This window comes from Choloepus didactylus, chromosome 2, assembly GCF_015220235.1.
Source record: "Choloepus didactylus isolate mChoDid1 chromosome 2, mChoDid1.pri, whole genome shotgun sequence".
NCBI classification, from domain to species: domain Eukaryota; kingdom Metazoa; phylum Chordata; class Mammalia; order Pilosa; family Megalonychidae; genus Choloepus; species Choloepus didactylus.
Genome location: NC_051308.1, coordinates 156,853,050 through 156,869,941, shown reverse-complemented (window position 1 = coordinate 156,869,941; position 16,892 = coordinate 156,853,050).

The window sequence follows — 16,892 nt, the reverse complement described above, 5'->3', positions numbered from 1 at the left end:
AATCTATATCTTTTAATTGGGGAGTTTAATCCATTTACATTCAACGTTATAACCGTGAAGGCATTTCTTGAATCAGCCATCTTATCCTTTGGTTTATGTTTGTCATATTTTTCCCCCTCTGTCTATTAATATCCTTTATTGTACCCATACCGAATCTCTTTAGTACTGAACCTTTCTCCAAGTCTCTCTGTCCTTTGTTTGTTTCTCTGTCTGTAGGGCTCCCTTTAGTATCTCCAGTAGGGCAGGTCTCTTGTTAGCAAATTCTCTCAGCATTTGTTTGTCTGTGAAAAATTTAAGCTCTCCCTCAAATTTGAAGGAGAGCTTTGCTGGATAAAGTATTCTTGGCTGGAAATTTTTCTCACTCAGAATTTTAAATATATCGTGCCACTGCCTTCTCACCTCCATGGTGGCTGCTGAGTAGTCACTACTTAGTCTTATGCTGTTGCCTTTGTATGTGGTGAATTGCTTTTCTCTTGCTGCTTTCAGAACTTGCTCCTTCTCTTCTGTGTTTGACAGTGTGATCAGTATATGTCTTGGAGTGGGTTTATTTGGATTTATTCTATTTGGAGTTCGCTGAGCATTTATGATTTGTGTATTTATGTTGTTTAGAAGATTTGGGAAGTTTTCCCCAACAATTTCTTTGAATACTCTTCCTAGACCTTTACCCTTTTCTTCCCCTTCTGGGACACCAATGAGTCTTATATTTGGACGTTTCATATTATCTATCATATCCCTGAGGTCCATTTCGATTTTTTCAATTTTTTTCCCCATTCTTTCTTTTATGCTTTCATTTTCCATTCTGTCATCTTCGAGGTCACTGATTCGTTGTTCAACTTCTTCTAGTCTTGTACTGTGAGTGTCCAGAATCTTTTTAATTTGGTCAACAGTTTCTTTAATTTCCATAAGATCATCCATTTTTTTATTTAGTCTTGCAATGTCTTCTTTATGCTCTTCTAGGGTCTTCTTGATTTCCTTTGTCTCCCGTACTATGGTCTCATTGTTCATCTTTAGTTCCTTGAGTAGCTGCTCTAGGTGCTGTGTCTCTTCTGGTCTTTTGATTTGGGTGCTTGGGCTTGGGTTATCCATATCATCTGTTTTTTTCATATGCTTTATAATTTTCTGTTGTTTTTGGCCTCGTGGCATTTGATGAACTTGATAGGGTTCTTTTAGGATTTGTAGACCAATGAAGTCCTTATCTCTACTTTATCAGATCTACAGCTTCGTGGAGTACACTTTCTCTAACTAACCAGCAGGTGGCGTCCACGAGCCACCTGTTCTCCACAAGCCAGTTCTGCCCTGCTTAGCCTTTTTGGTGAGTGGGGGAGTGAGTCTTGTGGGGTCCAATTGGTGTACCAAGGTTGCGTGTGTAGTTGGTGTTGCCTGCCCTGTATATGGGGCGTGTTTCTGGGCAGTCAGGGAGGGGGGGTGGCCCTAACAATCAAATCTCCCTGGTGATCCTAGAGTTTTAAAGCTGCTGCAATAGTCTAATCCTTCAGTTCAGTCCTGCCACAGTTTGTCTCTGCCACTGACCCACAAGTCTTTGGTATTGGCGTATGGCTCCTGAGACTTGCAAGTGGGCCCCTCTTCCAGGCTGTGCACCCCGGGTCCTCTGTTGAGGGATGACTGTGCTATGTCAGAGGTGAGTGCCGTCCCCCCAGGGCAGTTCTGGGCTGCTGGGCTGTGTAGGGAGGCTCCCAGTCTGCTGAAATGATGGCTGAATGGGGCTTTGTTAATTCACACTGCTCCACCTTCCCAACTCTGGGACAATCAGCTGAGGTTGCAGAGAAGGCTAATGTCCACGCCCAGTTTTGTGGTGTGCGCCTGTTATTTGAAGCCCTTCCGTCACACTGGGTTGTCTGGTACAGCTCTGGGCTATGGGGCTGGCGATGGGCAGGAGTGTTTCCTGTCCACCAGGATGATGGCTGTGAGCGGACACCCCCCTTTTCTTGGGAAGTTGTGGTGTTTAGTGAATTTTCTCAGCCACTGGATTATTGCCTTTTGTCTCAGAGCTCTCTTAGTTCTGCTCTTGACTTGACGTGCCCAAATTGCAAGTCTTTGAAGCTTTCTGTATTGGGCTTCTTAGAGTAATTGTTTTAGAAAAAGAAAAAAGGATTAAAAAAAAAAAAAAAAAAGGTCCCTCCTCAGAGATCTAATGGGTTATTGAAATGGTAAGAGACAAAGCAACCAGGGCCATTAAGGAAAGGTCCACAGGGCAGAGAGATCAGCTTTTCTTCGGGATTTGCATATGCGCCTCAGGGCCTGAGCTCTGCCCTTCCCCTTTCTATGTTAACCAGAACTCCAAAAATCCTCCGCTTTTATTTTGGAGTTTTTCGTGTTGTTTTTTTTCTATGCCTGTCTCCTCTCTGCTGGGCTGACTGCTCTCAGATTCTCTGGTGTCTGGTCTCCGTCTATCTATGGTTGGAGTTTGGATCAGTAGAATGAGTTTCCGATAAGGGCTGCCACTGCAGTTCTCCCTTCTCCTTCCCGGAGCTGACAGCCCCTCCTCCCACGGGACTGAGCCTGGCAGGGAGGGACGCAGGTCCCTGGCCGCAAAAACTTACAGATTTTGCTGATCTCAGCAGTTCCACGTTTTCATGAGTGTTGTATGAAGTATGCCCAAAGTCAGACTGCTCTGTGGTGTCCAGTCCACGCAGTTCCTGGCTTTCTACCTACTTTCCTGGAGGAGTAACTAAAACATACAGCTCACCAGTCCGCCATCTTGCCTAGAATCTCCATACAATTTTATAGAGCCATATTCACATACCATATAATTATCCACAGTGTACAATCAGTCGTTTATGGTATTGTCATACAGTTGTGCATTTATCACCATCAGCACTTGAACATATTGATTATTATGAAAAAAAGTTTTTTTAACAAATAATAAAAAAGATAATAAAAATAAAAGTGAAATATCATACAATACAATATAATAGTAGGGTCAGACAACAGCACCACTAGCAAGAATAATTGCATGTCCTCCCTTATATCCCCCTTTCATACACATTTATCTTTGGTTTATTGCCTTTGTTACATTTAATGGAAGCATATTGCAATGTTACTGTTGACCATAGACTCCAGTTTGCTTTGATTATACTTTTTCCCCAATACCATCCCCTTTCCAACACCCTGCATGGTTGACATTCATTTGTTTTCCCATATGCAAGAACAGTTTTATATTTATACATTTAGTCACAATCATTGACCACTCCAGTTTTTGCTAAGTTAACAGTCCCAGTCTTTATCTTCTATCTTTACCTCAGATGTCATTCATGCTCCTATCCCACCTTTTTCAGCTTTACTCATGGACATCTTTGTTCAGTGTAGTTATAATATTGTGCTAGCATCACACAGTATTATGCTATTTCTGGATCTATACAATCAATCCTGCTGAACATTCTGTAGTCCTTCAGCATCAAATGCCCAATCTCTACCTTCTTTCTATCTCCTGGTAGCCTGTGTTATCAGCTTATAAGTCTTAAAGCTTGCTCATTAGTGTCAGATCATATTAGTGAGACCATACAGTATTTGTCCCTTTGTTTCCGGCTAACTTCCCTCAACATAATGTCCTCAAGGTTCATCCACATTATTATATGTTCTGTGTCTTTGTTCTCTCTTACAGCTGCATAATAGTCCATCATGTGTATGTACCACAGTTTGTTTATCCACTTGTCCATTGATGGACATTTGAGCTGTTTCCATCTCTTCACTATTGTGAATAATGCGGCGATAAACATCAGTTTACAAATGTCAGTTCATGTCTTAACTTTCAGTTCTTCTGAGTATATACCTGGTAATGGAATAGCTGGGTCATATGGTAATTCTATACTTAGCTTCCTGAGGAACTGCCACACTGTCTTCCAGAGTGGTTGCACCATTCAACATTCCCACCAACAGTGAATAAGTGTGCCTCTTTCTCCACATCCTCTCCAGCACTTGTAATTTGCTGTTTTTTGGATAATGGCTATTCTGGTAGGTGTGAGATGATATCTCATTGTGGTTTTGATTTGCATTTCCCTAATAGCCAGTGAAGTTGAGCATTTTTTCATGTTTTTGAGCCATTGGTATTTCCTCTTAAGAAAAGTGTCTGTTCATGTCTTTTGCCTATTTTTTAATTGGGTTGTTTGTCATTCTGTTCTTGAGTTGTAGGATCACCTTATCTGTTCGGGATATTAAACCTTTATCTGATATTTGGTTTCCAAATATTGTCTCTCATTATGTAGGCTGCCTTTTTACCTTTCTGACAAAGTCTTTTGATGTACAAAAGTGTTTAATTTTGAGGTGATCCCATTTATCTGTTCTTTGGTTGCTTGCACTTTGGGTGTAAGGTCTAGGAAACCACCTCCTATCATAAAATCTTTAAAAAATTGCCCTACATTTTCTTCTAAGAGTCTTATGGTCTTAATGCTTGATTCATTTTGAGTTAATTTTTGTGTAAGGTGTGAGATAGGATATCCAGAAAATGGAAATCCAGTTCTCCAAACACCATTTATTGAAGACGCTGCTCTGTCCCAGTTGCATTGGCTTGACTACCTTATCAAAGATCAATTGATTGTAGATGAGAAAGTCTATTTTCGAACACTCAAGTTGATTTCATTGGTCCATATATCTATCCTTATGCCAGTACCATGCTGTTTTGAGCACTGTAGCTTTGTAATATGCTTCAAAGTCAGGTAGTGTGAGACCTCCCACTTCATTCCTCTTTCTCAAAATATTTTTGGCTATTCGGGGCATCTTGCCCTTCCAAATAAATTTGGTTGTTTTTCCATTTCTGCAAAATAAGTTGTTGGGATTTTAATTGGTATTGCATTGAATCTATAAATCAATTTAGGTAGAGTTGACATCTTAATTACATTTAGTCTTCCAATCCTTGAACACAGCATGTTCCTCCATTTTTTTTAGGTACTGTTCAATTTCTTTTAGCAGTTTCTTGTAGTTTTCTTTGTATAGATATTTTGTGGCCTTTGTTAAGTTTATTCCTAAATACTTGATTCTTTTGGTTGCTATTGTAAATGGAATTTTTTTCTTGATTTCTTCCTCTTTTTGCATATTACTCATGTATAAGAACACTACAGATTTTTGTGTGTTGATCTTGTAGCCTGCCACTTTGCTGTATTCATTGATTAGCTCTAATAGCTTTACTGTAGATTTTTCTGGATTTTCTACATATGGAATCACGCCATCTGCAAAGAGTGAAAGTTTTACTTCTTCCTCTCTATTTGGATGCCTTTTATTTCTTTTTCTTGCCTAATTGCTCTAGCTAGAACTTCCAGCACAATGTTGAATAACAATGGTGACAGTGGGCATCCCTGTCTTGTTCCTGATCTTAGAGGGAAAGCTTTCAGTCTCTCCCCATTTAGTACAATGTTAGGTGTGGGTTTTTCATATATTGCCTTTATCATATTGAGAACATTCCCTTCTATTCCTGTCCTTTGAAGTGTTTTCATCAAGAAAGGACATTGAATTTTGTCAAATGACCTTTCTGCATCAATTGAGATGCTCATGTGGCTCTTCTGTTTGATTTATTGATGTGGTGTATTACATTAATTGCTTTTCTTGTGTTGAACCAGCCTTGGATTCCTGGAATAAAACCCACCTGGTCGTGGTGTATAATCCTTTTAATGTGTTGCTGGATTCAATTTGTGAGTATTTTGTTGAGGATTTTTGCATCTATATTCATTAAAGAGATTGGTCTATAATTTTCTTTTTTTGTAGTATCCTTGTCTGATTTTGGTATTAGGGTGATGTTGGCTTCATAGAATGAGTTGGGTAGCTTTCACTCCTCTTCAATTGTTTTGAAGAGTTTGAGCAGGATTGGTACTACTTCTTTCTTGAATGCTTGGTAGAAATCATATGTGAAGCCATCTGGTCCTGGGCTTTTCTTTTGGGGGAGCTTTTTGATGACTGACTCAATCTATTTACTTGTGATTGGTTTGTTGAGGTCATCTGTTCTTCTCAAGTCAATGTTGGCTGTTTATGTTTTTCTAGGAAGTTGTTCATTTCATCTAAGTTGTCTAGTTTATTAGCATATAGTTGCTTGTAGTGTCTTCCCATTATTTCCTTTATTTCTGCAGGGTCAGTAATGTTCCCTTTTTCATTTATGATTGTATTTATTTGTGTTCTCTCTCTCTCTCTCTCTCTCTCTCTCTCTCACTCTCTCTCTCTCTCCCTCTCTCCCTCTCTCTCTTGTTAGCCTAGCTAGGGGTCCATCCATTTTGTAGATTTTCTCAAAATACCAACTTCTGGTTTTGTTGATTCTCTCTATTGTTTTCCTGTTCTCAATTTCATTTTTTTTTTTTTTTTTTTGCTCTAGTCTGTTATTTGTTTCCTTCTGTTTGCTTTGGGGCTAGTTTGCTGTTCTTTCCCTAATTCCTCCAGGTGAACCATTAATTCCTCAATATTTGCTCTCTCTTATCTTTTAATATGGGCATTTAGGGCAATAAATTTCCCTCTCAGCACTGCCTTTGCTGCATCCCATGAATTTTGATATGTTGTCTTTTCATTGTCATTTGTCTCAAGGTATTTACTAATTTCTCTTGTAATTTCTTCCTTTACCCAGTGGTTTTCTAAGAGGGTGTTGTTTAGCCTCCATATATTTGTGAATTTTATGACCTTCTGCCTGTTATATATTTCCAACTTTATTCCATTGTGATCTGAGAAAGTGTTTTGTATAATATCAATATTTTAAAATTTGTTGAGACTTGCTTTGTGACCCAACATGTGGTCTATCCTAGAGAATGCACCATGCACACTTGAGAGAAAAGTATATCCTGCTGTTGTGGGGTGTAGTGTTCTATAAATGTCTGTCAAGTCTAGTTCATTTATTGTACAATTCAACATCTCCATTTCTTTATTGATTCTCTTTCAAGATGTTCTATCCATTGATGAGAGAGGTGTATTGAAGTCTCCAACTGTTATTGTAGAGATGTCTACTTCTCCTTTCAGTCTTCTCAGTGTTTGCCTGATGAATTTTGGGGCACTCTGGCTTGGTGCATAAATATTTATGATTCTTATGTTTTCTTGATGAATTGCCCATTCATAAATATGTAGTGCCCTTCTTTGTCTCTTGTAATTGTTTTACCTTTGAAGTCTAATTTGTCTGATGTTAATATAGCTACTCCAGCTTTTTTCTGGTTGTTGTTTGCATGAAATATCTTTTTCCAGCCTTTCACTTTGAGCCTATGTTTGTCCTTATGTCTAAAGTGAGTTTCTTGTAGAGAGCATATAGTTGGGTCCTGTTTTTTAATCCATTCTGCCAGTCTGTGTCTTTTTACTGGGGAGTTTAATCCATTAACATTTAATGTTATTACTGTAAGGGCAATGCTTCTTCTACCATTTTGTCTTTTGGATTTTACACATCATATCTTATTTTTTCCTCTGTCTCCTTTTACCCTTCCTGATCATCTTCATTTCTTCAGTCTTCTCCAAACTTGTCTCTCCTTTTTCTATCAGCCTATAGTACTCCCTTTAGTATTTCTTGTAGTGCTGGTTTCTTATTCACAAACTCTCTCAGTGTCTGTCTGAAAATATTTTAATCTCTCCCTCATTTTTGAAGGACAGTTTTGCCAGACATAGAATTCTTGGTTGGCAGATTTCTCTTTCAGTGTCTTAAATATATCATACCACTGCCTTCTCACCTCCATGGTTTCTGCGGAGAAATCTGTGCATAGTCTTATCGATCTTCCCTTGTATGTGATGGATTTCTTTTCTCTTGTTGCTTTCAGAATTCTCTCTTTGTCTTTGACATTGGACAATCTGATCAGTAAGTGTCTTGGAGTAGGTCTATTGGTATCTATTCTGCTTGGGGTACACTGTACTTCTTGAATCTGTAATTTTCTGTCTTTATAAGAGTTGGGAAATTTTCAGTGAATATTTCTTCTATTATTATTTCTGCCCCCTTCCCCCTCTCTTCTCCTTCTGGGATACCCATAATACATATGTTCATGCACTTTATGTTGTCACTTAGCTCCCTAAGAATCCTGCTCATATTTTTCCAATCTTTTCACCATCTGTTCTTTAGTGTGTATGAATTCAAATGTTTTGTCTTCTAGTTCACTGATCCTTTTTTCTGCCCATTCAAATTTACTGTTGTATCCTTGTATTGTTTTTTTAATCTCATCCATTGTGCCCTTCATTCCCATAAGTTGTGCCATTCATTTTTTCAAGTTTAAAATTCCTTTTTATGATCATCCAGTGTCTTCTTTATATCCTTCATCTCTTTTGCCATATCTTCCCTCAGCTCACTGATTTGATTTTTGAATTGATTTAGGAGATCTGTTTGATTATTATTTGTTTCAGTCCCTGTATCTCAGTTGAAGTGTTAGTTTGTTCCTTTTGCTGGTCAATACTGTCATATTTCCTAGTATGACTCATTATCTTAAGCTGTCTAGGCATCTGATTTTCTTTATTAGTTTATTCTGGAACTCATTTTCACTCTTTTACCCAGGATTTTCTTGTTGTTTGGCTTTGTTCTCTATCCTTTGGTGTTCTTTTCAACATTTTAGACCTCTAACTTAGGTTCTATTTATTTGATCAGAATTTTTCACCTCTTGTTTTTCTGTTTCTTGCCTTGTCTCTATGCAGCCTTTTTGTGAGAGGGTCTCCTCAGATATGGTCAACCCTAGTCAGGTTTTCCCAGTCCAGAGAGGCTCATGTCTCAGGAGGAGGAAATGGAGTTTCCCTGTGAAAGAGACCCTCCTGTGAGGCCTCTAGACCCAATGCTTTTCCTATCCTTTCCAGCAGGTGGCACTTGCCATCCCACAGCTCCCTCACTGGTGTAAGGAGATGTGGTGTCTTTGGTTCTCCTGGAGACTCTGACCCTGTTGGGGGCATGGCTGACTGAAGCTGGTTTCTGATTTCCAGCCCCTGGGGTCTGAGCTCCTTGAAGGATGGCTGCCAATTGAGCTGCACCATGCCCCACTCTTCTTGGGGAAGGTATGTGCCCTTCAGTGAATTGTCTCCCCCACTAGGCTCACTGCTTTGTCTGTCAGACATATTTCAGCTCTCCAGTTCCTGGGTTCAGAAGACAGTTGCAGATATCTGAAAACAGCTACTTATAATAGTTATTTTAAAAAGAAAGAAAAAAAAAAAGAAAAAAAAGAAGTCCCTTTTTAAAGCCTTTCCCCAGCCTGGAAGTTTTGTCAGTGTCAGAATAGAATTTTTAAAGACATACCTTGGGCTATTATCTGGATAATTAGTCTCCAACAGCTTTAATTCTCACCTTGCCAGGGGGCTACTGAAGTGTAAAAAGATAAGGAGTCAGAGAGCAAGAAAGGAGGAAGGGCAAAATGTACTGAAAAAATTAAAATAACAGGCTTTTTGGATCCAGAGAATGCATATTCCTTTCTATGTGCCCCTCCCCCCCCTCCCCAGAGCCCAGCCCTTCTCTAGTACCTCCACCTCTAAAAGTTGTTAATTAATTCTGCAGTTCAGGCTGGGTTGAGCCCCCTTCTTGCTTTCAGCAGACTGTTTTTTTTTTTTTTTTTCCTTCATGGAGCCAGCTGTGATACAATCTGGGAGGTCTGGACAGGGAGGGATGTCAGACTCTTGGTCAGGGGAACATAAAGATTTTGCTGTGGTCTCAGCTTTTCCACATGATCTAGACTTGTGTACCATGTGTGACTGGTCACTGGAGACCCCAAAAACATTGTTTCACACAGTTCCTGACTAATTACCAGCTGCCATAGAGGAGAGACTAAATTCTGTGCCTCACTACTTTGGCATCTTGCCCCACCCTCCAAAGAAATTTTAATAACAAACACATAAAGCCATATATTTTAATATGGAAAATATTTACTAATGTAGTTATACCTATTTCCTGTATCAAAATGTGCTATCAAAAAGCTATAAATCAAATATTTGTAAATTGAATATTTTCACAGTACACATTTAAAATACTCTAATGAATCCATTTGTTTATTAATTATCTATTGCTAAGTAATAAATTTCCCCAAAATGTAGTACTTTAAAACAACAAACATTATCTCACACTGAGGGACAGGAATTTGGGAGGGGCATAGCTGGGTTGTTCTGACTCAAGGTCTCTCATAAGGTTGCTGTCATCTGCAAGGACCCCAGAATCTGCTTCCAAGCTCACCCATATGGCATTGACAGGAGGCATCAGGTCCTCTGCATATGGGCTTCCCTGGAGCAAGTAATTGAAGAGAAAGTGAGCTCAAGATGGAAGCTGTGGTCTTTTATAACCTAATCTCAGAAGTGACAAACCATCACTTCTCCCCTATCCACTGGTCACACAAATTGAGACTGGTAGAGTGTGGGAGGGGATAACACAAGGGTTTACATCGTGGGCCACATGGAGTCTGGCTACCACATGTGGGATGTGAGGACCACTGTCATGTTAATTTCCAAAGTAATTTTATTTTCCCAGGGTCAGTTAGTGTGCCAGTTTGAATGTATTATGTCCCCCCAAATGCCATTATCTTTGATGTAATCTTGTGTGGGTGGATCTATCAGTGTTAATTAGATTGTAATTCTTTGAGTGTTTCCATGGAGATGAGTCCCACCCAATGTGGATATGACTCTGATTGGATAATTTCCATGGAGGTGTTAGCCTGCCCATTGGGTGGGTCTGAATTAAATTACTGGAGCACTATGTAAGATCAGACAGAAGGAGCAAGCTGCTACAGCCAAGAGGGACACTTTGAAGAAAGCACAGGAGCTGCTGATGAGAGACAGTTTGAAGACGGCCATTGAAAGCAGACTCTTGCTTCAGAGAAGCTGAGAGAGGACAAATATCCCAAGTGCAACTAAGAGTGACAATTTTGAGGAACTGCAGCCTAGAGAGGAACATCTGGGAGAAAGGCATTTTGAAACTAGAATTTTGGAGCAGACGCCAGCCACGTGCCTTCCCAGCTAACAGAGGTTTTCCAGACACCATCGGCCATCCTCCAGTGAAGATACCCAATTGCTGATGCCTTACCTTGGACACTTTATGGCCTTAAGACTGTAACTGTGTAACCAAATAAACTCCGTTTTATAAAAGCCAGTCCATCTCTGGTGTTTTGCATTCCAGCAGCATTAGCAAACTAGAACAATTAGTAATACATGCAGCAAAGAATAACAGAAAACCTAGCAAACAGTGGTTTGAATAAGGAAGAGTTTTGTTTCATGCCACTGAAGTCCCAGAACAGGCACTCCACAGCTAGTATGGTGGGTCAAGGAGCCTTCAGGGACCAGGCTCCTTCTGGCTTTCTGGTCCACCACCCTTAGTGTGACAGCAGCACTTCCAGCACAAAGAGACCATGTGGCACCAGCTGGCTTCTTTTCACACCTATTGGCCAGGATCCCTTCATGCACTTCTAGCCCCAAGGCAAGTTTTGACACTTCCTAGTCTGTAATGGGTGAAGGCAAAGAAAACCAGGGAGAACAGGTGTTGACTGATCCTACAGCATCTGTCACATTTCCTAAGGTCAGATTTTGGAGACTGAATTTTCCTAAGGTGGATCATGATGTGATAATTAGAACTACATTATAACATAAAAGAAGTTCAGGGCCTTGCACATCGCAGGTACTCATTATTTCCTGCATTAATACACTCTATAGTACGAGGTGTTCAGGATCTCTTATAAAACTTAATGTTTACAGGCATTTCTCCAAATGATTTTGTATTCTATCTGTATTAATTTGCAAAACTAGATTTTTCCATTGTCAGGAAGTAAGAATAGTAAAACAACACAATAATTTTATGTCATGTATTTTTCTCCTAATTTTAGGATTTGTATTCCAGGTTTTGATCTATGAAGGAAATGCTGAGCTCAGTTACACGCAGTTCTATGGTTTCCCTTCTACTCCGGTCCCTCCAAACCCTCTCCAAACCCCTAGCCCCTGACCTCACACATAAATACTTTTTCAATCACTATTCTTGATTCAGAATTTTGCTTTTAAAAATAATATAAAAATAAAGTAGCAGAGCATGTTGATTAAATATGTCCCTTTTAGAAAACGAAAAGCTGATGTTATAAGAAGTGGCTTTAACTTTGTAAAAGAGACAACCCAAAACCAAACTGCATTCTGAAAATACCATGAAAGGCCAACATAGCATTTTTGTACTTCAAAAAAAAAAATGCCTTCAACTCTTGTACCAAAATTGACTTTAAAATTGAAGCTGTTAAAAATATACACTTAATTTAGTAGTTTTTAATTCACAGGGGCTTTTCATGGGTGGGGTTGCAAAGTGGTGAGTTGATGTTTGCCACAGAGGAATATCCTGCCTCTGTAAAAGTCAGATGATTTACTAAGAATAGATTTGTGGGAAGCAGGATAATTAAAAAGTGCTTGGTATAATTGAAGTTCTGGTGAGGAAATGATTAAAGTCATGGCCTTGTACGTTGGGTGTGTTCTGACTACTTTAAAACTTGAATATTGGAATGTAAGGCCTTAGAAGTATTGCATTAAGATGAAAAACATGTAAAATACCATTGATAAACCCTATTTTCATTTTTATATAGAACTAGAATACAGTAAAATTACATTTTGATTTTAAATGAACAGTGTAAGTTGCTATACCTATTAGAAATATAGAAAAACATCCTTTTAAAAGGGTAGCTTATGCTGTTACTCAAAACAGTTGAAGGAAAACAAATTAACAGAAAAATATTTACTTGGCCATTACAGCACCCATTAGAGATACTGTTCCTAAAGTTAACAGTTTCAAACACTTTCAGTTTTACTCAGGATCTCTATTTTTGTGCATAACTGAAATTTAAAAGTATTAAAATTTAATTTTGTTTTGTAAAAGAACTAGATACTGCTTCTCTCCTGGGCTAAATTATTTAAAGTTGAAGAATTAGGCTTTCTTTTAAAGGTTAAGCAATATGATCAGGAAACTGTTAATGGTGGTTACTTTGGGGAGTGGAATTTGGGGTGAGGGGCATAGAACTTACACTGTTCACTTGATATTCTCCTGTTGTCTAGATTTTTAAAATATAAACATTTATTATTTTCATAATTATCAATGATAAAATGAAGTTGATGACCTTTAAGATTGCAAATCATTGAAGTGAAAAATAAATCATGGAAAAAAGAATTGTGTTTACTGAAACTTGAAAAGTAGCTACTTCACATACAAGAAAAAACAAGCTTCAGAACAATAAGATCCAACCTAGATTAGGATTATCATCTTAAAACCAAGCAGGAAAACTTTTAAAAGATCACATATTATTTTGTGAGATAGGGTTTCCTGTTGTTGTTTTGTTTTATATCTACCCTAAAAGTCAAGAAATCCCAAATTCCTTTCCATTAAATACCAGTTGACTTGGTAAGAGAAGGAAAAACAGACTTCCTAATCTCTCTCATGGTAATTCTGAAATCTCATTAACCTGATTTTATTATCAGACTCAGAGATCCAAGGAGAGGTGTGGACACCTTATTACAGTATACAAATAATGTTTAATTTATCAGTGACAATTAACATCAATTTCAGATTTGACTAATACCCTACAACTCCTTAATTGATTTAGGGTTTCTTTGGAATAATTTCTTTTTTTATGATTAACTTATATCCTCACCCAATTTCAAGGTTTCACTATGATTTTTATACATTAACTAGGAGTTGTTTAGAACCATAAAGGCTAATGGTGTCGTGAATCTGCCCAAATAAATAAGTCATACAAAAATATATGATGAAGAGAAGAAGGTTGTATATGTAAATAATATAGACAATGGACATAAAATAAATTTAAAACACAAGCAACAAAGCAAAAACCAAGAACAAATTGGAAAAAAAATCTGTTCTTTTAATTACCACAGCCCCAACAAACACAAATACATTGAAAATAATTTATTTGAAAAATCCACACATTAAGATCAGAGAAAAATATAATTAAATAATTCTTTTTCCTATAGAAAAAACTTTAAAGGAGTCCAAACTAAATTCATATCTTTCCATCAATCCCACTTCTTGTATTTCAGTTGATGGCACCAACCAGATCAGCAATCTGCACATCCGTCCCCTCAGCAGCCAGTTGGTCACAAGTCACGTGGAATTTACTTCATAGTGTTTCATGACTTTATCCTCTGTTCCCCATTACTCTGTTCCCCACTACTGTCTCATTTTTATGTACTTAGACTATGACACAGTCTCCTGCTAGGTCTCCTACCTGGTGTCTTCCAATGTTCCTTCTCCCCCTCACCCATTCCTATCCTCCCCCACAGGGTCACCAGAATGATCTTTGTCAATGAAAATTTGACAACATTATGCCCCTGCTTGGACAGAATTCCAGAAAATGTGGTGCAGGAGTACCGACTCTATATTTGCTCCTTCTAAAATTTCCACTTTCAGAAGGAGAAGAATACACATAGAGAGAAATATCTGGATCTCCACTAAAAAGCAGCACTGGGCATCATGCAGCCAGAGGACCTGATGACACTGGTCCACTGAGGACACTGAGTAACAGGGCATCCCTGAAGGAGAAAAGGACCCACAGAAATCCAGCACAGACAGGAAGGTTACCCACAAGGGAATAAGAATCGGATGACCTCCGACATCTCTTCTACAAGCTATGCGTCAGAAGATAAGAAGCACCATCCTCCAAGTTTCGGAGGAAAATAGTTGACCCCTAAGTTTCTACTCAGGTTTCCATTTGTGAATGAAGGCAAGAAATGGATTCCTTGATATGAGAACTCTAAATATATACCAGAAAGGGACAATTACTGAATAAAATGTTTAAAACTTATCCTAAAAAAAAGTAAAGGCTAACCAAAAATAAGAACTGATGACTGGGGTATTGACACTTGAAAGAACTGGCCTTGAACATGAAATCAGCTTGAGATGAAAATATAAATTTAAATGATGTAACACTAATTTTTACTTTTAACTAATATTTATATTGCACCACTACAAAACAATAAATGATGGAATTTATAATTCCAGATAAATTATCAAGGACTGGTAGAAGTGGCAAGTTCCTTATCTCCTTGAAAAGGCACTGGATCAAAATGATAAGGAAGGATAAAAACAATGAGATAAGCATAATTTATCAGGCAAATATGAAGAAAAAGTATGCTTAATATTTTTATCATCAACATTTATATCATCAAAGTATAATTTGAGGCCTGAAAATATAAAATAATATAATGAAGGCTATTTTAAATTGTATAATTTTTAATAAAGCATGAGTCATCAACTTTGTGGTTACCACAAAGGATTAAAAAGTAAATGTCCTCAGAATCTCTTCTACAGGGCTAGATAACAATCAAATAATAGCATCAAATTATTTAGGATAAAAAATATTGGATGTAGAAGGAAGAATAAGCACAAACACATATACACTGGGACACTTTATAATTTGGTATTAATCTATGACAGGGAAAATAGACAAAATAAAGATGATTTACAAAATTAAAGGTGGACTAGTCAAAGACACCTAATAAATAAACAATAGAAATTACAAAGACCACATTTTTAGTATAATGTAACAATGAAAGCAAGAGAATCCTTAAAAACATATCTATCAAGAAAAATACAAAATGAGAAAACTACAAACCAAAGACCTCTAAAAATGCAAACTATGCACACAAATACACAATACAGACACACAAACACCCCTGCACACACACATACTTGCTCTTAAGGGAAACAGCCAAAGCTTTTTCAAAAATAAATTGAAAGTATTAGAGGCTTTCATTATATTTAGAAAGAGTAAAACTAAATTACCACTATGGAGATAAATATATTCCATGAGTCTATAAGAGTACATCAAAATAAAAATAAAAACAAAACCTATTTTTCACTTTTGGAGGTGGCTAGGAGCTCACTCATTATTTTGAATATTGAATCAAGCATTTATCCTGCCTTTCCTTTACAGCTTATAAGTCAGGGCAACTAAATGGTTGATGAATGACTTTTTATAGAGTTCTTTTTTTATAGAAAAATCAAATGAATACATGCAGAATAATAATAGAATGATAGAATTAGAAAATCATCATTTTAAGATCCTTAATGAAATAATGATCTTGGCAATGATGATCAATGACTGTTTAAAAGTATTAGGTAAAAAGTTGATGTAAGTCCTTTTAATAAATGAATCAGTCTGACATCATCAGAATCCAATGATCCATTTAAACATTAATAAAAGACAACTTGACATTGCATTGCTCCTATTGCGATGTAATAGAAAGCATATAGCATCACATATGAAGTATTCTTGCCAAAAAAAATTTAAACCTGAATTCAATTAAAACTTTGGACCTAACTATTGGTTTACAGGAAATACAGGAGATGGAAACAGGTTAAATAATGTCCTAAGGATATAATCAGTCATGGACAGGCTGTGGGAAATTCTAAAGGACAAATGATTCAGTTTATTTCAGAAATAAATGTCATAAAAAATAAAGGTGGGGGAACTGTTATAAATTTCAAGGGGCAAACCACCAAATGCAATGTGTGGATTTTGTTTGAACATTGATATGAACAAATCATTTATAAAAAGACATTTTAAAGATGATTGATACTTAATAAAAATGTAGCTATTATAATTGCTAATGACAATCTTATACTTAAAAAAAGGCAAGAAAATCAATTGGCAAACTAAAAGAATTAGTAATATGACTAAAATTCAACATAAATATTAAGAGTATTAATGTTTACTGTTAATAATTGCTTAGAAGCTAACAATTCCTGGGGGCAACAAAAAAAATCCAAACTAATTAGAAATGATTTTATGTGGAAGCAAGTTGAAGAAAACTATAGAACTCAAATTGATAGATACAAATACATAAAGAGAACAAAGGTTAAGAGACTATTTTAAATTCTCTCTCAATTGTCGTAACACTAAATGTGTTTTTCCCATTTTAAAACATGCTCTGTTCCTTATTCTCTTACAAATCTATTAATCTGTAACATATTATAGGTAACTCAGCTATTTGTTTATCTT